This window comes from Schistocerca americana, chromosome 5 (assembly GCF_021461395.2).
Source record: "Schistocerca americana isolate TAMUIC-IGC-003095 chromosome 5, iqSchAmer2.1, whole genome shotgun sequence".
Lineage (NCBI taxonomy): Eukaryota > Metazoa > Arthropoda > Insecta > Orthoptera > Acrididae > Schistocerca > Schistocerca americana.
Window position 1 is genome coordinate 427,172,708 of NC_060123.1, and position 25,968 is coordinate 427,198,675.

Sequence of the window (25,968 nt, forward strand, 5' to 3'; positions counted from 1 at the left end):
TCGGTACATAGAATTTTACTTTCGAATTCAATGAACGCTTCACGCATAGCCCTCCTTACGCTAACTTTGACATCGTTTAGCTTCTGTTTGTCTGAGAGGTTTTGGCTGCGTTTAAACTTGGAGTGGAGCTCTCTTTGCTTTCGCAGTAGTTTCCTAACTTTGTTGTTGTACCACGGTGGGTTTTTCCCGTCCCTCACAGTTTTACTCGGCACGTACCTGTCTAAAACGCATTTTACGATTGCCTTGAACTTTTTCCATAAACACTCAACATTGTCAGTGTCGGAACAGAAATTTTCGTTTTGATCTGTTAGGTAGTCTGAAATCTGCCTTCTATTACTCTTGCTAAACAGATAAACCTTCCTCCCTTTTTTTATATTCCTATTAACTTCCATATTCAGGGATGCTGCAACGGCCTTATGATCACTGATTCCCTGTTCTGTACATACAGAGTCGAAAAGTTCGGGTCTGTTTGTTATCAGTAGGTCCAATATGTTATCTCCACGAGTCGGTTCTCTGTTTAATTGCTCGAGGTAATTTTCGGATAGTGCACTCAGTATAATGTCACTCGATGCTCTGTCCCTACCACCCGTCCTAAACATCTGAGTGTCCCAGTCTATATCTGGTAAATTGAAATCTCCACCTAAGACTATAACATGCTGAGAAAATTTATGTGAAATGTATTCCAAATTTTCTCTCAGTTGTTCTGCCACTAATGCTGCTGAGTCGGGAGGTCGGTAAAAGTGCTTATCCATTTATTGAATCTCATACACATCACAGGGGGTAACTCTGTGTGGTGTTTTTGCAGTACTATACCAAACTATTGCAGTGACTACTTGTTCTTGTTGTAGATAGATGACCCCCTTCATTACAGTATCCTCATATGGTTTGGTAACCGTATTTTCGTGACAAACTGGGCCACTCCTGGTACTTTTTCTGCAATAAGACGTTTCCATTGCACGACATGTATTTTCCTTAAATTTGCATTATCTTATGGGGAGCTTTCCTTCTCTGTAGGCTGGCAGGGGTCGGACTTACAGCATCTTTGGGGTATATCAACGGCTCAACCGACATCTCACAATTGCCGTCCCATTTGTAGGCTGCCATTAGCCCCAGAACACAGAGGGCTGCTTTTCGAGAGGTATTGAGAGTGGAAAGCACAAATTACTGATGAATGGTGTCGCATTGTGTTCAGTGATTAATCAAAGGTCTGCACTACCTAGGATGGCCACTGTGAGCGAGTATGGCGGCAACCTGGAGGGAAGTTCCATTCTTCCAATGTCTGGGGGAAGCACAGCTGTGTCACTCTTGGGATCATGATGTGGGATGGCACCAGCTATGGCTTCAGGTCTTAGCTGGTAGCGATGGAGAGAACTGTGAGGGCACAACATTTCATCAGCGACATCCTGAGTCTTTGTGTGTTTCCTTTTATGTGACAATATCATAGTGCATCTTCTTTGTAGGCCTAGGCTCACCCAAACGTGACACATGTCTTTATGAACTGCCTGCATTATCTTTAGTACTGTGGCCAGCAAGATCCCCTAGATTTGTCCCAGATAGAACTCGTGTGGGCTCAGCTCGGACATCAGCTCCCTTCCAGTGTCAGTATCTAGTACGTTAAGGCTCAGTTACAAGAGTTGCGAGACAGCTTGATACAGGGGAGGATTCAGCGATTTTATGGCACCCTCCCCAACCATATCAGTGCTGTTATCCAGGCCAGAGCGAGTGCAACATAATCATAAGTTTGCTCATACTGTCAAGTGCACTGTAAATTTGACTTAATCTAGTAATCGCTGAAATAACGTCATATATGCTCCCAACATGTGAAGTTTCGTTCCGTTTCCTTCCTCCCCTTCTGGGTGCTTCACTTTTTTTGCTGGGCAATGTAGTTTGGAATGTAATACATATACACGAAAATAGTCATATATCTCCCAGAGACTTTCTCAATAGCCTTGCACCACATTTAATTGCAACAGGCGTACAATATTTCAGTGATCTACTAAAGCTTACTGGAATTATGATGAATACATTCCCACCGCGTAGTTGTGCAGTTTGTAATGTAATCCTATTACTCTCGCCATCCGACAGAAAAATGAATCAGTTATTCAGTGAGTCAGTTATTCAGTGAGTCGTGAGTATCATGATATGTTGTTATTGTAATTTGTTGGTGTCAGTGCAATTGCAAATCTGAGAAGTCTTGTTAGGAAGATTTTTACTACTTTGTACTTAGTTGTTAAAGAACCATGTACCTACAATACGCTCAATGCTTCTACAACCACCCGATTCCGACAATGCTGTGTGCGTTAGCAAAGCCAGGCGTATAAAACGCCGAAGCGGTTAATTTTACACATTCTTCTACATTACGTTCTGCTCCCTGCGTAAGGCCCTACATTTCTTCTGTTCACATCTGTGACTGTCGACGAGAATTAAATGAGGAATTAGGCCTTATTACGTAAGCACAAAGACCATGTTTTGTAGGAATAATACAGTCAGCCGGTTGCAAATAATTGTTTGGTACATTCCTATGTTTCGACACCTACTAAGGGGGTCTTCATCAGACTGAAATTTTGAAAAATCCTACTAAACAGTACAAAGAAAATTAAATATGACAAAAAACACATTACCCAAGATGACACGTTTCATGGCGTAAAAAGTTTACTTACGTAAAACTACATTGCTAGAAAGCAATGGTCAGAATTTAGAGCAGCTATGCTCAAGTCAAAAATGAAATAGAACACGTCCCCGCCTTTGGCACGTGTGCCTAGCTAGGAACATCAGTCTGATCGGCCCAGTGGCTTACCTTGCAGCGACGAGAACAAGGCAGAAAATAAACAATTTTTTCAGCCTTCAGTTGCAAGGTAATTTTTACTCGTTTACCTAGGTTTCGATTCCAGTAATGGAATCTTCTTCAGAACAAAAAATTAAATTATTTTGAGAGCCAAACAGAGGCCATGTCACAGATTAAAAATTAAAACAATAAAGACGCATAATCATAAGATTATGTCTGTCAAAATTAAAACCATTAAGGCGAACGTAGACGGAGCTACGCCGGCCAGATTCAGGCTTTACAGAAATTACTATTGCATAAATGACAGAATAATATAGAAAATTTATACAAACAGCTATCCAATCCAATAAACTCTGCATGAAGGTAACTATATTAGGGATTATCTATTAGATTCGAAGAAAGTGATGTTTTGGAAGTAGAGGCAGAAAAAAATAGTAAAAAAATAGAGAAATCATAATTCCGCGAGTAGTGGATTAAAACTATTGAAAAAATTTTTGTTACCTAATTGTGACTGCTCACTGAGGATGAGACCATCGTTCTTGGAAATATGTTTGAAGATCTCCAGCTCTTCGAGTCGTCGAGACTATGACTTTCTTTCCGCTATGTAACACGGAAATTCTTTCAACGCTTTTCGGTTTGTGACAGGAAATTAACAGATGATCAGCAAAAGTGGAATTATGTGCATTAGCGCCTCTTTCTCCCAATAAATGTTCTTTGTACCTGACACTAAAAGACCTTCCAGTTTGTTAGACATGATAAACGGGACACGTATCACAAGTGATTTTATGCACACCTGAATGGTGTATAGGGGCAACTGTGGAATTTAGATTCCGAATAAGATTTTTTGCAAGAATTTTACAAGAAATAGGGGCTAGAAATGCAATCGAGAAAACCTTTTTGTGCTCGTTATTGTCAGAAACGGCACTGATGCCTAAAGTGGTCACTTTAGCGTCAGTTTCAACTTTGGAGATCTTGTCCACTATCGAGGGATCATAGCTGTTATTAACTGCATAGTTTTTATTCTATTCATCTCTTCATTCAGCTTGTCAGGCGTCAAAGATACAGAAACAGCACGGTGAATTTCTGAATGTAAAAATTCTTTTTTATGGGAATGAGGATGCACTGAACTAGCGGGCACAATTTGATGTGTATTAGTTGCGTTTCGAAAAATGCCAAAAGAAAATCAGACGCAGTCAACAACAATACTGAGGTCCAATTAATTGAACTGACGATCGCAATTTTCTAATTCACAACCGAAGCTGAAGACTATTGGAAATTTCAAACAAATGCTTATTTCTTCCCGGGAACCACTGTATATTATCAAAATGTCGTCTACGTATGGAGTATATCACAAAATATCCAGATCAGCAGCGAAAAATTATTGAAGAATTTCTCTTTCAGCGAATTGATGAAAATATCGGCTAAGACGCCTGCCAGTGGGTTATCCGTTTCCAGGCCGTCAGGCAAATCGTATAATTTGTCACTCAAAACAAAATAGTATTATTTTACTATTATTCTTAGCAAATGAATTAGGCCAGTAATTTGCTCGTTAGAAATATCTTTTTCAAAAGAACATGTTTTTTTTTTCTTTTATTTTTCAACGATCTCAATGATTGTTGTAATCGGTGCATTAGAATAAAGGTTCATAATATCTAATGAAAACAATTTAGTATCTTGCTCACATCGCAGCTCTATGAATTTACTGACTAGATTTTGACTATTGACTACATAATAATTATTTCGAGAAACGAAAGGTTTATGTTTATTAAATGAATCGCTATTAATTGTGCTCTTACCTCTAAAACATCTTTCCGCTTACAGTATGACAATCTGCGCAGCACAAGAAAGGAAAGAAAAGGAACGACAGTGTTGGTATAGCTGCCTGTCGTAAAAAGGCTTTTAAATGGAGTGCTAGTAGAATGGGCAACGGATCTGTGTCAAGGCCAAGCGTTCCAGCTTTTACCTTTCAAGGACTTCACTCCGGGAGAGAGAAATGTCTTCTAAGGATTCCTTCACGCTGGCACAGTCAATATGGAGGCCAAATGTGCCAGGTTTCTTACGTCCTTCTGTAGTGCTGAGAGCACACTGGCCTCAATGAAGCCTTTTTAGCTACGCAGATGGCTATTCACTGTATTGTGATTTATGGCGGGATGCCTGAAAGCAAACATTATATCTAGAAATCTTATTGTATCTGTTCTTGTACTACTGCTGGTTTTTATTCTCATCCACTTTGAAGGAAAGTAAACATGTCAACAGCCTGTTGGAGGTAATCTGATGCAGCTGTTGACTGATAGTTAACTCAACCATGAGACTTTCACTTGTGCTACGGTTAATGGTAAGTGTTGACCATTCTGTTTCTTTATGTTGTCGAATAAGGAATTGGTAATGGAGTCAATTCTGAACAGCTGCTACAGAGATATTATTTTTTAAATTCATTTGCACTTTGCTGTACTTTCATTAAATTGATTACTAAAACGGACGCTTTAGCCCAAAACCAGAACTTACATTTATTCTCCAAATAAATTACGCTACAAATTATTCTTCCCTACGTCTGCCACCATACTACGGTAATTACAACCAGTAATGTAACACTACATAAACCATAACTATTTAGTAGCCTCAGTTTCCAATCACTGTCCGATGTCCTCCTTAAAGTGATACACGTATTCATTGATTACGATATAACATTATTTTTGCACATATCTGGGTCTCGTCCAGTACTAATCGTCTTCTGCTACTGTTGCCACAATATCTGGAACTTTTGACTTGGTAACTGTTATGTTCAAATAAATAATTCATTGGCGACAGCTTTACATTTTTACTGTGAAACTACAGATATAACTATTAGCAGCAATACTTTTGATTTTCAGCAACAACAACAACAATTTTGAAAGTAATATAATCTCCTTTTATTTGACTGTAGTCATCAAAAATTGTCCATAATACATCTACTAGGACAACAGCTGCAACAGTTATCATTTGTAACTTGTTCTCCGCAAGTAATTTTAGGCGTCTTTATAATTCTGCAGAACTAAGTTCAATTTCAACAGTATTAATGACCACACATTTTAAGCACCGGGAATCACATACTTTATTGTCTATTACAACCAAATCAGCATCCTCTTCGTACTAAAAGAATTTTGGGGATCGTTTATAGAGGTATCGTCAATTACTCCAACGTTCTTTACGCAAATAACTGAGATAGTGCTAGAAATTAATCTCTACCTTTCTGTCTTCAGCTGTGACAAGGAACAAAGATCTCCTACGAACAAGGAACGAAATTGCGACTTTTGAAATACTGGACGTTCTGCGAAAAAAAACATCACTGTCACAAAATAACCCTGACTATCTTTTATTCATAAAATAGTTACCCCATCCAGTAAACACTTAATGCCGATGAAATTAGTTTCAGGAATCGCCTAGAAAGCAAAAACCAACCATGAGAACATATGTCTATCATTCATTATAGGTTCATAAAAGGCTGTGGAAATGCAGTTTTACGTATTAATGCAGTTACTGAAACTATTTTCGCTTTGTTGTTGCTTATTTACAACACATAATTAGGTACGAATTTTTCATATGGTGTTTTTACATACATATGTGCAAAAAGCTCGTTCTAAAATCCGTAACAATGCATGAAAATAGAGACTAATCCAGAAGAGCGGATGAATTTAAAAAAAAAAAAAAACAAGCATGAGAGACCTATACGTTACGAGCACTTACGTGACGTTGTTTGGTGAGTTGCAAGATGGCAATACATGGCAGAGCACCTTCTGTCTTCACGAAACACATCACAGATGTAATGATAAACGGTTTCCACTACATAAAATCACAATTTTCTCTAAGAAGTAGTGGAAAAAATATGTGAATGAGCTGCACATCACAATCAGTGCAAAATTAACGAATTGTTGACATATGACAAGAGATCAAAGAAAGTACACAAAAGTTAGTCTTCTGAGTCGAAAGTCTTTGGAAATACACTCCTGGAAATGGAAAAAAGAACACATTGACGCCGGTGTGTCAGACCCACCATACTTGCTCCGGACACTGCGAGAGGGCTGTACAAGCAATGATCACACGCACGGCACAGCGGAAACACCAGGAACCGCGGTGTTGGCCGTCGAATGGCGCTAGCTGCGCAGCATTTGTGCACCGCCGCCGTCAGTGTCAGCCAGTTTGCCGTGGCATACGGAGCTCCATCGCAGTCTTTAACACTGGTAGCATGCCGCGACAGCGTGGACGTGAACCGTATGTGCAGTTGACGGACTTTGAGCGAGGGCGTATAGTGGGCATGCGGGAGGCCGAGTGGACGTACTGCCGAATTGCTCAACACGTGGGGCGTGAGGTCTCCACAGTACATCGATGTTGTTGCCAGTGGTCGGCGGAAGGTGCACGTGCCCGTCGACCTGGGACCGGACCGCAGCGACGCACGGATGCACGCCAAGACCGTAGGATCCTACACAGTGCCGTAGGGGACCGCACCGCCACTTCCCAGCAAATTAGGGACACTGTTGCTCCTGGGGTATCAGCGATGACTATTCGCAACCGTCTCCATGAAGCTGGGCTACAGTCCCGCACAACGTTAGGCCGTCTTCTGCTCACGCCCCAACCTTGTGCAGCCCGCCTCCAGTGGTGTCGCGACAGGCGTGAATGGAGGGACGAATGGAGACGTGTCGTCTTCAGCGATGAGAGTCGCTTCTGCCTTGGTGCCAATGATGGTCGTATGCGTGTTTGGCGCCGTGCAGGTGAGCGCCACAATCAGGACTGCATACGACCGAGGCACAAAGGGCCAACACCCGGCATCATGGTCTGGGGAGCGATCTCCTACACTGGCCGTACACCACTGGTGATCATCGAGGGGACACTGAATAGTGCACGGTACATCCAAACCGTCATCGAACCCATCGTTCTACCATTCCTAGACCGGCAAGGGAACTTGCTGTTCCAACAGGACAATGCACGTCCGCATGTATCCTGTGCCACCCAACGTGCTCTAGAAGGTGTAAGTCAACTACCCTGGCCAGCAAGATCTCCGGATCTGTCCCCCATTGAGCATGTTTGGGACTGGATGAAGCGTCGTCTCACGCGGTCTGCACGTCCAGCACGAACGCTGGTCCAACTGAGGCGCCAGGTGGAAATGGCATGGCAAGCCGTTCCACAGGACTACATCCAGCATCTCTACGATCGTCTCCATGGGAGAATAGCAGCCTGCATTGCTGCGAAAGGTGGATATACACTGTACTAGTGCCGACATTGTGCATGCTCTCTTGCCTGTGTCTATGTGCCTGTGGTTCTGTCAGTGTGATCATGTGATGTATCTGACCCCAGGAATGTGTCAATAAAGTTTCCCCTTCCTGGGACAATGAATTCACGGTGTTCTTATTTCAATTTCCAGGAGTGTATATTTACATCATAAATGGGAGGCGCTCATGAAAGAAAAAGGTTTTTGTTGTGTTCAAAGGACGCTGTATAAAAGTCACTTGCTAAAAACGTAGATTGAGCCTATAGATGTAATTTTATGTCTAACATATTGTTTGGTCTGTTGGCAGATGTAAAAGTCATATGGCCTAACTTCATGTAATGAATGGCTATCAGCATGAAGCCCTTCGACAGGAATGTTTCCGGTCACTTGAAGATGGTAATAATAACTTCGTTTGGCACGACGGCCTGGTGCAAGTCTTTCAATTGAAAGCCACTTCGGCGTCTTGTGTGTCTCAAACTGCCCCAGTATTCCAACCGATGAAACGGGGCATACAGTCGCTGCTGACAATTCTTCACATCACGAAGAAGTAAAGGCTAGGTTAGAGGCAGACTGGTAAATTTACGTGATTCCACCAGGACTTGGTTCCCGCAACTTCTTCGTCTCCAGACTCTAGGCAAAGATGAGTGCCTACCAGTTGTTAACTAGCTTTGCTTTGTAAATAAACAACGGCAAAAAAAATGAGTGGTTGCGGTAATTACATTAATACATAAAATTCTGTGTCTGTCAATGGGCTCGACAACATCAGTACCACCATTTTTTACTTATCATGACGATGTTGATTCACTCTGTATTTCATTGTCTCGCAAAGAAACTAGTGTTACGTTGGAGGGATCTATCGGATGACTTGATACAGGGTCATGGTCTTTACTGAGAGCTCAACTCAGTAAATCTCGGGACAGCTGGCGAGTGATGAGTTTGAGTTGCGGCTTCCAAGCTAAGCACAGTTCATGGGGCGCCTGTGTCCACCAAAGATCGACCAGAAACTGCCTAACAAGCATTATCAGAAGCGGACACCATCGCGCTTCCGGCAACTTCCTCAAAGAGGTTTCTTTGTTTGCGCGCTTGATACAGTTATAACAATAATAGCTGCCAAAGATTTACAGCTCAATAATACGGTTACAGAGAACTGATGTTTTGAATTTAGAATTCATTTATGTCGATTTTTTCTACAAATAGTATTGATACTTTATGATTTATGTACGTTTATTTTAAATTTTCTTTTATTAGTTATTTGTGCTTTAATTAGCGTTGCTTTTTTAACTTTGTTGGAGCTAAAGGTTTTAGGTTATATTCCGATTCAAAAGGGTCCAAATAAAGTTTCTAAACCGAATTCTATGTAACGTTAAAAGACGATATTGACAGAGCCTCAGTAGAAATGTTAAGACCTGTTTTGGAAATTAGCCCAATGTACTGACTTTCCAATGAGGAGGCAGACCTATATTAAAGATTTCTAATATTGAGAAAACGAGATACTGGCGAATTAGGAAAGAAACGAACTGTAGACTACTAAGCAGCTGAATGAAAGTAGGTACAAGCCTACAAAGAAAGAAACCCATTGTACAGGAAATCAGAAATGTTGTTTATCAGAATTTATTTAAGTACACGGAGGGTTTCTTTTGTCATCATTCTTCGGACTGGTTTGATGTGGCTCGCTACGAATTCCCCCCCCCCCCCCCCCCCCCTGTGCTAACCTCTTCGAGTAGCACTTGCAACCTACGTTCTCAATTATTCGTTAGATGTGTTCCAATCTCTGTCTTCCTCTACAGTTTTTGACCTCTACAGCCCCCTCTAGTACCATGGAAGTCATTCCCTCGTGTCTTAACAGATGTCCTATCAACCTGTCCCTTCTCCTTATGAGTGTTTTCCACATATTCCTTTCCTCTCCGATTCTGCACAGACCTCCTCATTCCTTACCTTTTCAGTTAACCTAGAATGTATATAAGTTTAAATTAAAAAGCAAGTTCAGAATCGCTGAAAATTAAGATAAAAACCAGCATAGGTGAAATGGATGCAACAAAAAGATGTATGCAAACAGCAAAAAAACCTATAGAGCAGAAAGAAAGCAGATTTGAAATGTAATTGTGTACCTACTAGAGAGAAGTCGAGAGAATGAAGCAAACAATCTATGAAAATGGCAAAATATTGTCAGTTACAGAAAATTATTCATATTTGTCTTGAGAGGATTTCGAAAGGTACAACAAAAATATAAACAAAACAATTCATGGCAACAAAAGTATGAAGAAAACGAAATCGAAACTTACGTTGGGTCGACAAACATTCCTGTAATTAAGATTTGATGTGGTTCATAGACTACAATGATGAGTTATTAAATTGGTTCACTACATGTTTGCATAGTCACATTAATGAGAAAATAAAATACTTAACAATGAATAACACTTGTTGATTTATTTACATGATATCGACGAAAGACGACAATATTCGTAAACGTGAACAATGCTATATTGCTCTATGTTAGAAGAAAACAGGCAGACAGTGAGAATACTCTGTATGTATCAGCATTATCTATGTAATGCAAGGCATGCGTTTAGATTATAGTAGCATAGAATGGACAGATGTGAATAAGTCAGTGAACCAGCTACCTTTAGAAGTACCAACTCAAATAATCATTTTCACCTTAATGAATCATCTGTAGATGATTTAGCAAATACCAGCAAAATTTACCTGCCATTGCCCTGAAAACATACCTCAAAGTCGCAGAGAATAAACTACCTAAGCGAAGCGGCCCTAAGAACTTCTAGTAAAACGGCCTAACTAATTAATTTGAGGGAGGGGACAGTATAATTCCAACTTATTTGCATATTGTGAAATTTGGTATACTCATAACTGTTTTGTTCCACAAAATCTGGTAATAATAATATAAACAAAAAGAATACTTAGTCTTGCCTCGAAACTGGACATAATTTATGTCCAATAATTTTTTTTAAATTTATATGCGCTCTTTCCTAGCAAACAGCTAAATTGTTACTTATTTACATTCCTGTCGATACATTCAGCTGCAGAGTACATAAAAATTTTGTTGAATAAATCCTAGTTTAAAACATTACTACTAAAATATAACAGACATAACATGTTACCAGGTAGTCCCTATCTTCAGTGTGTGATATACTCGTACACTTACTGAACTTTGGCAAGCCTTCTGTACATGAATGACTGTACCTGTAGCCAACAGCTTCCAGGAAATTAATATTAACTGTACTCCTTACCAATGCTGCTTCCAGTTTACTTTTGGAACACAGGTGTTTAGTTATCTGAATCATTAACTAAATTGCTCTTGTAGTAGATGAAAGTAGATGCAATGTCATAATTTCAAATTTTAAGCCCTGGAATCATTGTTATACTTTAGTGTAAATATGCTATTCATTGTGGTGACAAACCACGCAGTGTACATGTTTGTACTATCTATATCAGTTAAAAACTACCTCAGTAAGTAATTTTAAAAAATATGTATGCATCTACATAAGTAACATTTCTACTGGTTTATCTGCAATCTCAAAGAAAACTCAAAACACTGCTACTGGTTGCCTCCATGGGCTTCAACTGAGTACTGTTCCTGATCACAGAAAGGTTTCTACTGAATGTGGTTACAGCTCTGTGAATTTACCTTAATAAAGTTGAAAATTACGAAAAAATGGGCACTTGGCTGCTGTGGAAGGTTGTATCATACAGAGAATTGCACAATAAATTACGTTTTTAGGGTACTTAGGATCTCACATATGCTTAAGCTGGCCTTTGGTAATGAACAGAGAGGTGTTAATATGCTTCTGAGAAAATCACTCGTAGGTCTAACATTAATTTGTACATATCAATCTATTTAAATGAGGAGTTATTCATGCAGGCACTATGTTCCTCTCACCAATCAGCAAAGGAAATCATTAACTATACGAGGGTTGGAACTTTAATAGCGGCAACTATTTATTTACATCTCGTAAAAAATAGATACGTGTTCAGAGTTTTACCAACCTTCAATGTAATCAACAGCATTGTGTACAAACCGTTGGCAGGTCCTGCTGAAAGTGTCGTCACTTCTGTCCTATGCTGTTAATTTTTGGAACACAACGTACGACCAGCTTAGAAATGATGACACTTTTAGCAGGACCTGACCATCATTTTGCAGGATAACGCTCAAGCACGTACAGTGCAAGCTGTTATTGATTTGTTTGACTGATGGGGCTGCTAAGTGCTATACCACCTACTGCACTTCCCTGATTTAAGCCCTCGTAAGTTCAGCTCTGTTTCTAAACTGAAGGAAGCACTTCACGGCATTCGCTTCAGAACTGCTACAAATTCGTCGCGCTATAGACCGCATCGCTAGAGCTGTCAACACAACTGGTCCTGTTAAGAGTATCCTACGACTTCCACATTGCTGGCAACGGGTTATACACAATGCTGATGACTACTCTGAAGGTCAGTAGAACATTGAAACACGTATTTATTTTGTACAAGCTGTAAATAAGTAGTAGCCACAATTTAAGTTCCAACCCTCTTACATGGGTCCTCCCACGAAAACTCACAATATAAAAATCAGATCTGATGCAGAGAAATCATCAGAAAAAGCAAGATAAAGTTTATATCGGTAAGAAATTTAATAAGTATCTATTAATACTCTCAACAAACTCTTGGGGTGGTATTCAGAGGAAAACGAACTTGCAGTCCACATGGTCTCCAACCTCATTCAACAAAAGAATCTCTCAAAACATCCCGGCATAAAATCGACAAATTATTCTCACAAAATATCGTCTGCACTCTGCAGTTGCTCTCATTTCCATTTGAAATGGGCTAATTAATGTAGGGACAGGTGTGGAGCTGCAAAAATCAGATTCACTCACCCACGTGAGAACCTCGTGCAAAGCGATTCACAGAATCTGACAGTCCCTATGCACATAATATTACAATTATGCAAAATAATAGGTAAACTGAAGCCAAACAAAGTAATGGAGTACTGTAGCTGTTTAGGAATAATAGCAAAAAGTAACTACAGCAGCTCGTTTTACGCACAAGGCATGATGGGTATATCTCACCAAAGAAAAACTGTGTATGAGGCCAACAGAGTATAAGTCGCCTGATCAAAACTCTGTACTCAACATGCGTTGCTCTTGCGGTCCCTGCTTTCTCTGTGTAACATTACAAAGAGCTTACAAATAAGTTACTGTCGCCTGTCCACACGACGACTCAAAGAGCACAGTATGCTGTGGTCCAGCCACGATTTCGCACACTTTTTGGAGATGTCATTCGCGAGTGAAGGCACATGTCGAACACTTGTATCGTAATAATTAAACGAGGCTTACAGGCATTTTTCAATAATAAAATATTATATAGAACAGCTTTCGTATAAAAACATTTTTATTCTTAAGTGGTGGCTGATTTCGACACGTTGTCGATCTTCTTTGGGCATTAGCGCAGTGTTGACGTGTGAAGACCATTACACAGAGCAGGAACTGTGAATGTCACACACTGATGTCGATGCTATCACTGGTGAATACAAGTGTTTTTGTGTGAAGAAGACCGTTCTATAGACTGTTTTATTACTAGTATATTGTGATCGCTGCTGTTCCCCATTTGTTTACAGATATTAACCACGTTTCACTCTCCTGGTCTTATCAGTCACTGACAGTAGATCGTTGTTGCGGTCACATCTCTTAATAAATGTAACCAAAGGAAACAGGTTAAAGAGGACTGACATGTTCCAGATATTAACGTGTTATGTGGACACTCATTTGTTTGATACCATGAAATAAATATTCTCTAAATGTACACATATACTGTGAAAGGTGGTTACACTGAGCCACAGCGCCAGAGATTGCGCCAAAGAGTATTATTCCGCCGCCTCCACTGGCAGTGCTTGTCGAGAACTCGTAGTAGTCAGTGCTTGTTGAGATGTGGTAGTGGGAGTGCTTGCTGAGATGTCGTAGTGAAAAGTTCTTGTCGAGAAGTTGTAGTAGGGAGTGCTTGTTCCATGTTTTATGCAGTTGTTTGATGGGATAGACAGCAGATGTTGTTCTGATGGAGATATTGTAATGATCAGAGTGCTTTTCGTCAATATATATGAAGGTAAAATATTCCCTGTTTTTTCATTATTTCAGTGTTTTAAATAATGCGTCATTACAGGTTCAGTCAACAAAGCATCTGGCTCGTGTTCTTGTATTAGAGTGTAATTCTGGTTTCCTTACGCAATTATAGTATTTATATTTTTTTAAATTACTTCAGTATAAATGATATTTAAAATTTCTTGTCCTATTGAAGAAGAACCGTGCCAGATGTGTACGTTGAATCACACTTCCACACACAGAACAGTTACACTTGTGCTTTGTTGTTGCGTTGGTTTTATAGCTGCTGGGGACTTAATTAATTAATTGTGTTAACGGAAAATTTCATTCCATTCTTTGTTGTTATTCTATGCAGTCAGATTGTGTACTAAAACTAGTCAGGGACAGCCGTTTACGAGACTTCGTAATCGGACATACAGCTACTAAAGAAATTTAAAAAGTATTTGCATTTCATTATTTATTTAATTAATTAAGCCCCCATGCAACCTCCTCATTAGTTGTGTGATCTACCCATCTAATCTTCAGCATTCTTCTGCAGCACCACATTTCAAAAGCTTCTATTCTCTTCTTGTCCAAACTATTTATCGTCCATGTTTCACTTCCATACATGGCTACACTCCATACAGCCGGCCGGAGTGGCCGTGCGGTTCTAGGCGCTACAGTCTGGAGCCGAGCGACCGCTCCGGTCGCATGTTCGAATCCTGCCTCGGGCATGGATGTGTGTGATGTCGTTAGGTTAGTTAGATTTAATTAGTTCTAAGTTCTAGGCGACTGATGACCTCAGAAGTTGAGTCGCATAGTGCTCAGAGCCATTTGAACCATTTGAACCACTCCATACAAATACTTTCAGAAACGACTTCCTGGCACTTAAATCTATACTCATTGCTAACAAATTTCTCTTCTTCAGAAACACTTTCCTTGTCATTTTCAGTCTACATTTTACATCTTCTCTACTTCGACCATCATCAGTTATTTTGCTCCCCAAATAGCAAAACTCCTTTACTACTTTAAACGTCTAATTCCTTCCAGCATCACCCGATTTAATTCGACTACATTAAATTATCTTCGTTTTGCTTTTGTTGATGTTCATCTTATATCCTCCTTTCAAGACACTGTCCATTTCGTTCAACTGCTCTTCCACGTCCTTTGCTGTCTCTGACAGAATTACAATGTCATCGGCGAACCTCAAATTTTTTATTTCTTCTCCATGGATTTTAATACCTACTCCGAATTTTTCTTTTGTTTCCTTTACTGCTTGCTCAGATATACAGATTGAATAACATCGGGGATAGGCTACAACCCTAATTCATTCCCTTCCCAATCACTGCTTCCCTTTCATGTCCCTCGACTCTTATAAAAGCCATCTGGTTTCTGTTCAAATAGTAAATAGCCTTTTGCTCCCTGTATTTTACCCCTGCCATCTACAGAATTTGAGAGTATTCCAATCAAATTTGTCAAAAGCTTTCTCTATGTCTATAAATGCGATAAACGTAGGTTTGCCTTCCATTAATCTATCTTCTATGAGAAGTTGTAGGGTCAGTATTGCCTGAAGTGTTCCTACATTTCTCCATAATACAAACTGGTCTTCCTCGATGTCACCTTCTACCAGTTTTTCCAATCTTCTGCAAATGTTTCCTGACTTATTAAACTGTTACTTCGGTAATTTTAACATCTGTCCGCACCTTCTTTCTTTGGAATTGGGATTATTATATTCTTCTTGAAGTCTGACGGTATTACGCCTGTCTCATACATCTTGCCCACCAGATGGTAGAGTTTGGTCAGAACTGGCTCTCTCAAGGCTATCAGTAATTCTAATGGAATGTTGTCTACTCCGGGGCGTTGTTTCCACTCAGATCTTTCAGTGTTCTGTCAAACTCTTCACGCAGTATCATATCTCCCATTTAATCTTCATCTACATCGTCTTCCATTTCCATGATATTGTTCTCAAACACATCGCCCTTGTATAGACCCTCTATATACTCCTTCCACCTTTCTGCTTTCCCTTCTTTGCTTAGGACTGGGTTTCCATCTGAGCTCTTGATATTCATGCAAGTGGTTCTCTTTTCTCCAAAGGTCTCTTTAATTTTCCTGTAGGCAGTATCTATCCTACCCCTGGTGAGATAAGCCTCTACATCGTTACATTTGTCCTCTAGCCATCCCTGTTTAGAAATATTGCACTTCCTGTCGATCTCATTTTTGAGACGTTTGTATTCCTTTTTGCCCGCTTCATTTACTACAGTTTTATATTTTCTCCTTCCATCAATTAAATTCAATATTTCTTCTGTTTCCAAAGGATTTCTACTAGGCCATGTGTTTTTGCCTATTTGATCCTCTGCTGCTTTCACTACTTCATCCCTCAAAGCTACCCATTCTTCTTCTACTGTATTCCTTTCCCCCATTGCTGTCAATTGTTCCCTTATGCTCTGCCTGAAACTTTGTAAAACCTCTGGTTTAGTCAGTTTAACCAGGTCCCATCTCCTTAAATTCCCACCTTTTTGCAGTGTCTTCAGTTTTAATCTATAGTTCATAACCAATGGATTGTGGTCAGAGTCCGCAAATGCCCCTGGAAATGTCTTACAGTTTAAAATCTGGTTCCCTAATCTCTGTCTTACCATTATATAATCTATCTGATACCTTCTAGTATCTCCAGGCTTCTTCCACGTGTACAACCTTCTTTCATGATTCTTGAATCAAGTGTTAGCTATGATTAAGTGATGCTCTGTGCAAAATTCTACCAGCCGGCTTCCTCTTTCATTTCCTACCCCCAATTCATATTCACCTACTACGTTTCCTTCTCTTCCTTTTCCTACTATCGAATTCCAGTCACCCATGACTATTAAATTTTCGTCTCCCTTCACTATCTGAATAATTTCTTTTATCTCATCATGCATTTCATGAATCTATTCGTCATCTGCAGAACTAGTTGGCATATAAACTTGTACCACTGTAGTAGGCGTGGGCTTCGGGTCTATCTTGGCCACAATAATGCGTTCACTATGCTGTTTGTAGTAGCTTACCCACACTCCAATTTTTTTTCATTGTTAAACCTACTCCTGCATTACCCCTATTTGATTTTGTATTTATAACCCTGTATCACCTGACCAAAAGTCTTGTTCTTCCTGCCACCGAACTTCACTAATTCCCACTATATCTGACTTTAATCTATCCATTTCCTTTTTTAAATTTTCTAACCTATCTGCCCGATTAAGGGGTCTGACATTCCAGGCTCCGATCCGTAGAACGCCAGTTTTCTTTCTCCTGATATCGATTTTTGATTAAAGAGTAATAATAGCTGTTTGCTTACATATTAACTACACAGATCAGTTTGGTACAAGTGACACATCAGACGCTTCAGAGCTGTGGTAATGTTTCATCTCATTGCTGTGACGCATTGCAGTTGTTTGTATTCCTGACCGTCTGAAAACAATTCAGTATGATGCAGGAGCTAACGTACCATGCAGGAAGGTAACTGGTAATAATTCATTAGTATGCTCTCTATAGGAGTGTTTAAAATCCAGTACAGCACATGAAAACTGCAAATTTTCGCTTTTATCACATTTCGAATGGAACATTTGGTCTCTCAGGATTTATATCAAACTGACTCTACCTCCAGTCACCGTTTGTTTTACATCATATCTCACGTACATTAAAATTCTAACTGTAATCTGAAAAAAAATGCACGTGAGCCGGATATAAGACTAGTATATCACTCACAAGTCAAGCAGAAATTTGAACAAATGCTTACACATGTATATGTTATCCTCATCGGTTGCTGGTCCTTTTGAACACCGATAATAGGATTGCATCACTCACCTTTTCGTGATATTGCACGCCATGTTATACACGGCGTTGTCAGGAACGGACATTTTAGACGATTTCACGCACCAAACTCATTTAATTCAGGAAACAGTAACCTAAAAAACGTTAATGGACGGCGAAATGAAATGCGGAACGTCAAGCAGAAGTATTTTCGCTTGTGTGTTCTCCCGATACTCCAGCGGCGCTGAGTCCATTACTCATCTGAAAATATTCTAAAAATGCGCTCGACGCGAGATGCCGCCACAGCTGAAAACGTTTGTCAACTCGACATTTCGTTTCCAGAGCCCCGTAAATTACGCCTGCCGGCCGGATGAATGGCCGTGATGCGCGTCTCTTCTTTTTCCGATTTCGCCTGTTATTTCCACGCAAATCGCCTGCTATAAATCGCACTTTCAATCGCAGAGCATGCAGCCCTAAATAAATAATACGCCCCATGGTTAGATTTCGACGTTGATCCGATCAGCTCTGCGTTTCTCCGATTCTACAATGCCTTTTCCAGATCTGGCGATGTGACCATCCCTGTGTTCGAGAAGCAAACGTCGCTCATATTCTAGTGAATGATACTGCCCTATCAAAAGTTCCAAAATGCTTCCGAAAAATCAATTCTGATCGCATAAATCACGTAACAGAGAGACGTCTGTGATCTCGAGGGGCCAGAATAAAATTTATACGGCGCCTGTCCAGAACGTAACAGACATATTGAAATACGAAATTATCAGTACGGAATAACCAAATCATGTTTTATACTATTAAATGTACACTCTACAGCTATTTTGCTACATAATCGCCACTCAAATTGAGACACTATCACGCCATAGGACAAGTTTTCCAATACCGTCTCTCTAGAAATACGCCGCCTGCGATTGCAACCACTGTTGTAGATCGGTATGCAGTTTGGCGTCAGTGTCAAAGCGTTGTTTATCAAACCATGTATTCATAGCTAGGAAGAGGTGGTAGTTGCTTGGAGCGAAATCTGGGCCGGCCGGTGTGGCCGAGCGGTTCTAAGCGCTTCAGTCTGGAACCGCGCCACCGCTACGGTCGCAGGTTCGAATCCTGCCTCGGGCACGGACGTGTGTGATGAACTTATGTTAGTTAGGCTTAAGTAGTTCTAACTTCTAGGGGACTGATGACCTCAGATGTTAAGTCCCATAGTGCTCAGAGCCATTTGAACCAATTTTTGCGAAATCTGGGCGGTCCCAAACAAAAGCCGTAGGAGCTCTCGGGTATGATCGTCCATGCATGGACATCCGTTGTCGTGGGGAAAAAAATCGCTAAGTTATCCCCAACGCTTGTTTGAATCGCCCACCTGAACTTTGTCAGTGTTTGATAATGCCTCTCTGAGTTAATTGTCGTGCCACGGTGAGAGAAACCAACGAAATCTCTCTCTTAGGCCCAAAACACAGTAGCCATGATGTTCCTTGCTGACACCGCTTGCAAACACTTCGTTGGTTTCTTGGGAGAATCTGTGTGTCCCCATTCCATACACTACCTTTTTGTTCCACAAATGACATGCGTCACCCACGTCTCGTCCCCGGTTACGATACAACCAAGAACTTGTGTTAGCATTTTTCGTAATCCTCGAGGAAGTCACCGCTGCAGCCAGTCTCTGTTTCTTTGCGGTGTTCCTTTAGGATTTTGGAAACACGTCCAGCACAAAATTTGTGGTAAAAAAACTTGCCCACCACAATTTAGTGCACCAAATGCTGAGATATTTTGGGGAAATGTTGCGAAAGTTCCGTAATCGTGGAACGACGGTTTTCACGAATTTTCTCGTTTATTTTAATCACCAATTCGTCAGTCGCAAGACTAGGCCTAACACTGCGGTCCTCATCGTGAACATCGATTTGGCCACTTCTAAAATCAATGCAGCATTGCCTCATTCGACTTTCACTCATTAATCGTTTTCCGTTCACTTCACAAAGGTCGCAAAAAAAAAAAAAAAAAATCTGTTGGTATGCAGTTTTTTGTCAACAAAAATCTAACCATAGAAGCCATCTCACAAGTGGCGAGATTTTCTATTGCAGCGTATACACACATCAAAAAAAGTTTTGCATCACCTCGGTTCCGAGAGTTCCGGAAGCTGTACAGAAAACTGAAATAGAGATCAACATAAACATCATTTCCACGCTTTTTTTGCTCTTGAAAACCACACATTGTATGTTGTACCACCATATAGCGAGACCTTCAGAGGTTGTGGTCCAGACTGCTTTAAACACCGATACCTCTGATACCCAGTAGAACATCTTCTTGCATTGATGCATGCCTGTATTCGTCGTGGCATACTATCCACAAGTTCATCAAGGCACTGTTGGTCCAGATTATCCCATTCCTCAACGGCGATTCGACGTAGATCCCTCAGAGTGGTTGGTGAGTCACGTCGTCTATAAAAAGTCCTTTTCAATCCATCCCAGGCATGTTCGATAGGATTCATTTCTGGAGAACACGCTGGCCACTCTAGTCGAGCGATGTTGTTATCCTGAAGGAAGTCATTCACAAGATGTGCACGATGGGGGCTCGAATTGACGTCCATGAAGACGAATGCCTCGCCAATATGCTGCCGATATGGTTGCACTATCGGTCGGAGGATGGCATTCACGTATCGTACAGCCGTCACGGCAACTTCCATGACCACCACGTAATGACACCCCAAAAATGGCTCTGAGCACTATGGGACTTAACTGCTAAGGTCATCAGTCCCCTAGAACATAGAACTACTTAAACCTAACTAACCTAAGGACATCACACACATCCATGCCCGAGGCAGGATTCGAGACTGTGGCGCCTAGAACTGCTCGGCCACCCCGGCCGGCTAATGCCACCCCAAAACAGCAGGGAACTTCCACAATGCTGCACTCTCTGGACAGAGTGTCTAAGGCGTTCAGCCCGGACCGGGTTGCCTCCAAACACGTCTCCTACGATTGTCTGGTTGAAGGCATATGCGACACTCGTCGGTGAAGAGAACGTGATGCTACTTCTGAGCGGTCCAGTCGACATGTGCCGCGCTGCATGCTGTCGTGGTTGCAAAGATGGACCTCGCCATGGACGTCGGGAGTGAAGTTGCGCTCCATGCAGCCTATTCCGCACATGTTTGAGTCGTAACACGATGTCCTGTGACTGCACGAAAAGCTTTATTCAACATGGTGGCGTTGCTGTCAGGGTTCCTCCGAACCATAATCCGTAGGTAGTGGTCATCCACTGCAGTAGTAGGCGGCCTGAGCGAGGCATGCCATCGACAGTTCCTGTCTCTGTGTATCTCCCCCACGTCCGAACAACATCGCTTTGGTTCACTCCGAGACGCCAGGACACTTCCCTTGTTGAGACTAACAATGCGGACGCGATCGAACCTGCGGTATTGACCGTCTAGGTATGGTTGAACTACAGAAACCACGAGCTATGTATCTCCTTCTTGGTGGAATGACTGGAAATGATGAGCTGTTGGACTTCCTCCGGCTAACAGGCGCTGCTCATGCTTGGTTGTTTACATCTTTGGACCGGTTTAGTGACTTCTCTGAAAAGTCAAAGGGACTGCGTCTGTGATACAATATCCACAGTCAACGACTATCTTCAGGAGTTCTGGGAACCACAGTAATGGAAAACTTTTTTTTGATGTGTGTATTTTAAATAGTCGCCGAAAGTAGTCCACACGCTACCACCACTGGATGCGTACCGAGAGTAGGAACGTTATGTCTCCAAGATGGTGACTGTAGTCCTGTTCATCACCGCCGTAGACCAAAACGTTTGTTACTTTCTGGATCGCCCTCGTAGAAATAATGCTACAATATGGTAATTTTCTGCTTAAAATGAAGTACACTAATAAAAAAGTAATAGTAATTTCACAGTCATTCAACGGTAGGATTGCATACCCTTACTGCCAAGAACTATTAACCATGTTCTTGCTACATTTACTAACACTAACCCTGCACTGAAACCTATGTAAGTGATCGTGTGCTAATTAGACGAACTTGTCCTTGTATCGTAAACGTACTGGTGTCTCCCTTTTGAGCAGCAAATATACAAATTTTCATATTACAATTTGTAACGCCATTTTCCTTGCTGCAATCAATATTTATTTATGTTTCAGAAGTAACACACTGAAAATTGGCCTTATTCGTAATGGATGGGGCAGCTGAATTGCTGTTTTTAACTTCTTTGTTTTTTAAATTATTACTCTGTAACTGTGAATCCGACCAGACAGCTGTTCCAGTTAAAGCGCAGATTCTGCGACGTAGGTGCGCCGGCCCAAGATCGAATCCGCCCCACTGGTTAACTTCGAGGGTCGGTGTGCCAGCCGCCCTGGGTGTGTTTTTTAAGCGGTTTCCCACGTCGCACTACGTGAATACGGGCTGGTACCCAAGCCCCACGTCAGTTACACGAATAGCAGACATTTAGAAACCTTTCATTACTTTCAAATGAATAACACTACATGCAGACGACTGGGATACAAACATCCCATTCCAGTATAGGGGGTGGAGGTAGGGAGGGGGAGGAGGAGGTTAGCATGTCGCGACAGAAAGGGCATCCCGCCATCCCTTAAAGTAACCGTGCCATACCCGTTAATAACGATGTTTGCATCAGGGCGGGACTAAGGTACAAAAAGAAAGAAGATTATGTTGTAGCTGTGAACGCAGTTAATGTTTTCATTTAAAATGATGAAACTTTGTTTATCTAATCTTACAGTCTTACTAGGAAATTTCATAGTTAGCAGATATACGAAATGTTTGACTGAATCATATTTTCATTCCGGAGAGAAATCTGAACACACCGTTCTTAAACATAATTTGTCTGAAGTCTTGAAACATTTGTGCTACAATGGGCCGCATCACTATTTGGACACCAGCAGAACGTTTCTTTTCGGCACGTTATCACTTTAGTGGAGTAGACATACGACGGTTATTCGGAAAGCAAGGTTCGATTAGTCGCGAAATGGAAACAACAGCAAAAATTCGATGAAGCTTTGCACATATGTATTGGACAATGTCTTTAGTATGGCTGTCGATGGCGTCGCGTCGCTCTTTTCAGTTCCGAGCACACAGTGAGCACCTAAAGATGCATAGAAAATAGTGTCTCACCCCCAAGTGTAGGTGCCCACTGCGAGGTTTCGCCTGATTTCATACGACCCCACATAACGGACCTGTCAATGGATTTCCTTCGTCATGATACTTCTCGACCGCACACTGCAAAGGCCATGGGGACTCTCGTGTAGTGTTTTCAATGGAAAGTGCTTTATCATCCAACATATAGCCCGGACTGGCTTCCTCTGTTGTTCATCTCTGTTCACATGAACCGTTGGCTACGAAGACGGCATTTTGCCACAGACAACGGAATGCAGACCAGCGAAGGAAAGTGATCGAAAGCAGGGACGTCTGCCTTCTATGACGAGGGTATTGGAAAGCTGGTACAGCACTTTGAATATGAGCAACAGGGTGTCATTGTTTCTTACTTCCCTTCCCCACTCTACCCCCCACTTCTCCCAAGTATAATTTCTTGTACTCTGACATTTAATGTACACCATTTGCCTTGAATTTAATTACGATAAATACATAAAATATACAAAATGTAATAACAATAATTTGCATAAACTAAATATTAACACATAACGTACAAGAATAATAATTTATGTGATATAAAATTGAAGTGTACATTCAGTAGTATGAATATTTGGCACTACTCTGTCAAACACAGGTCTCCAGACTATGTCTATACGAGCGTGTAAATGAGCGGAATGCTGTTTGTTCCTTTCACGCTACAGTCGCAAAAGTAAGTCCAGATGTTTATTTTTTGCTCAGTCAGGGATATTTCCCTTTCTGTCTCGAAAAGAATTCCTAAGAATAAATGATGACCTGGGATGAAATGTATAAAAAACGAAATGCTCACATAGATTTTAATGTATTCCATTATAAACTCATATCATTATTTGAAAATAGCTTTTCACTTGAGCTAATCAGAAAGAACATTAAACAGCCATGTAAAAATCCATGGTCCAGTAGAGGGATTAAATGATCTTGCGGAAGGAGAAAGGGAACTTATCTATTGGCAAGAACAACTAAAGATCCTGCAGTAGTTGCAACTACAAAAGCTACTCACAAATAATAAGAAAAGTTATTAAAAAGCAAGGAACATGCACAGTATGTCAGATATCAGTATTCCGACAACATACTTGAGACTGTATGGAACATAGTCCAACGAGAGACAGGATAGTAAGCAAACATAACAGGATAACATCACTACTACTTTAGACTGATCGTTCACAGGTATCAGTTATGTTTAATGAACATTTCACGAATGTAGTAGAAAGTATAGAGATGAAAAGTTCAAAAGAAAAATCATAACCTTGAAGAAGCAACTTACATTAAATTCAATTATATAAATGTCTCACTCATTTATCCTTCTGAATTTAAGAAAATTATGCAATGTAAATTCTTTCAAAAATAAAACTTCATATGGATTTGATAGTGTTAACAAAAGAGCACTAAAGTCTTGTTCAAATATAATAAACATTGTCTTTTCTGAAATATATTATCCTTCACTAACTCAGGGGCACTGATAACCCTGGCACTGAGTGCCTGTAAGATCCTTCCATCTAACTCAGAATATTTTTGCAGAGAGACTGAAATATGATTTCGTTAAACCCCTCTATAAGAAAGATGACAGGAAAGATGTCATTAACTACCGACCCATTTCACTACTTACGTTTCCTTAAATTTTTGAAAAGGTAATGTATTCTCTATTAGTATTCCAACTGAGCACAGAAATACGCAGCATAAACCAGAGCTTCGATTATAGAAACTTCCTCAACTGAGAATGGGATTTACTCATTCACCGCCAAATTTTACAAGCATTAAATAGTAAAAGAACACCAAATGGAATTTTTTGAGGGATATGTAAGGCATTTGACTGGTGTTGGTACAATATTCTACTCAGTGAACTGAGACGTTATTTAACTAATATAGGCAACGATATTTAATCAAAGGAATGCTGAAAGCTACACTTAGTAATTCAACTAATTCAGCATAGAAAGTTCTTCTCACTGAGAAGAAATCACTTATAGATCTCCACAATGCTCAATCATAGGTCGACTATTGTTCCTCATATAAGTAAGGTTGGTTGGTTGTTTTGGGGAAGGAGACCAGACAGCGAGGTCATCGGTCTCACCGGATGAGGGAAGGACGGGGAAGGAAGTCGGCCGTGCCCTTTGAAAGGAACCATCCCGGCATGTGCCTGGAGCGATTTAGGGAAATCACGGAAAACCTAAATCAGGATGGCCGGACGCGGGATTGAACCGTCGTCCTTCCGAGTGCGAGTCCAGTGTCTAACCACTGCGCCACCTCGCTCGGTATATAAGTAAGGGACCTCCCATATAATATACAATAAGCAGAAATGTTCACGGATGGCAGAAATGTTGTAATCAACCAGAAAGCATACATACTCAAACAGAAGAAGTGGTAAATATTGTTCTCGAAAGTATTATTGAGCGATTTTCAGAGAATCGTCTCACTCTCACTTTCATATGACACAATATATTTAGTTCTGCGCATCTAGAGGTACTACACGAATGATGTGTCACAGATGGTGAGGAAATAATGACTAAGGTGGAAACTTCAAAAATTTTCGTTGTACATGTTGGTGAAAACTGAAACTGGTGCAAACAATTTTGTAACTTATAAAAAGAACTTAGTTCAGCTACGTTTGTACTTAGAATCGTTGCAAATCGCAGGAGGAGACAAATCAGTAAGCTGACATATTTTCTATAATTTTATTCTATAATATCATATCGAACAGTGTTCTGAAGTAAATCATCTATAAGGAAGGAAGCGTTCACTGCTCAAAAGCATGCTGTCAGGATAAAATTCGGTGCTTACCCTCGATAATCTTTTAGAAATCTGTTTAAGGTGATACGCATCTTAACTACTGCTTTATAATATACATTGATCGAAGAAATCGCAACAACAAAAAATAATTAATGTACAGTAATGAGATTTCTGGAGTAGATGTGTCTAGGTAACATATTTAGGTGGTTAACACTGCAAGATCGTCTG